This window comes from Solanum pennellii, chromosome 5 (genome assembly GCF_001406875.1).
Source record: "Solanum pennellii chromosome 5, SPENNV200".
NCBI lineage: Eukaryota > Viridiplantae > Streptophyta > Magnoliopsida > Solanales > Solanaceae > Solanum > Solanum pennellii.
The window spans coordinates 35,871,961-35,872,596 of NC_028641.1; positions in this window are offsets into that span (position 1 = coordinate 35,871,961).

The following is a 636-nucleotide window of genomic DNA, read 5'->3' on the forward strand; positions in this document are numbered from 1 at the left end:
TCATTTGATCCTCTTCACTTATTTTGATATGCGTTTGAAATTTACTTATTTTAAATACAAGACATTTGAAATTAAATTTAGAATCAAATCAAAACGAAAGATAAAAAAAAGAATAAATAAAATAAATAGAAAAATAAAAGATAACAAAACAGTGAATAGGTTAAAAAAAAAGTTTTAAGGTAAAAAATTATTTATTAACTTAATTTAATAAAAGATAAAGAAAATATTTTTTTAAGAAATAAAAATAAATATTTATACATGGTAGGCGAGCGTGTACAAACACAACCAACTTGGTGGTTGAAGATGACATTTCAGCACAAAAGGTGCAAAATTATGAAACACAAATTGAGTTAGGATGATAATAGAACCTTAGTTAAGTTTGAGTGTGTCTCTTGTCGACATTCATTTCCACGTGTCAATCACTATTCAATAGTTTTATTATCTGAGTCAAATTAACAATGAATAAAATAAGTACTAGAAACATAACAATCTAAAAGACTAATGTGATTATTTGTCCAAAGTCTTACAATGTTTTTATTTAAAGGATTAAAATATGAATAACAAATAGTATCAAGAATATGACTATTAATTATTTAGAGATTATACTACGATGAAAAGTCTGTAAAAGAAAAAAAA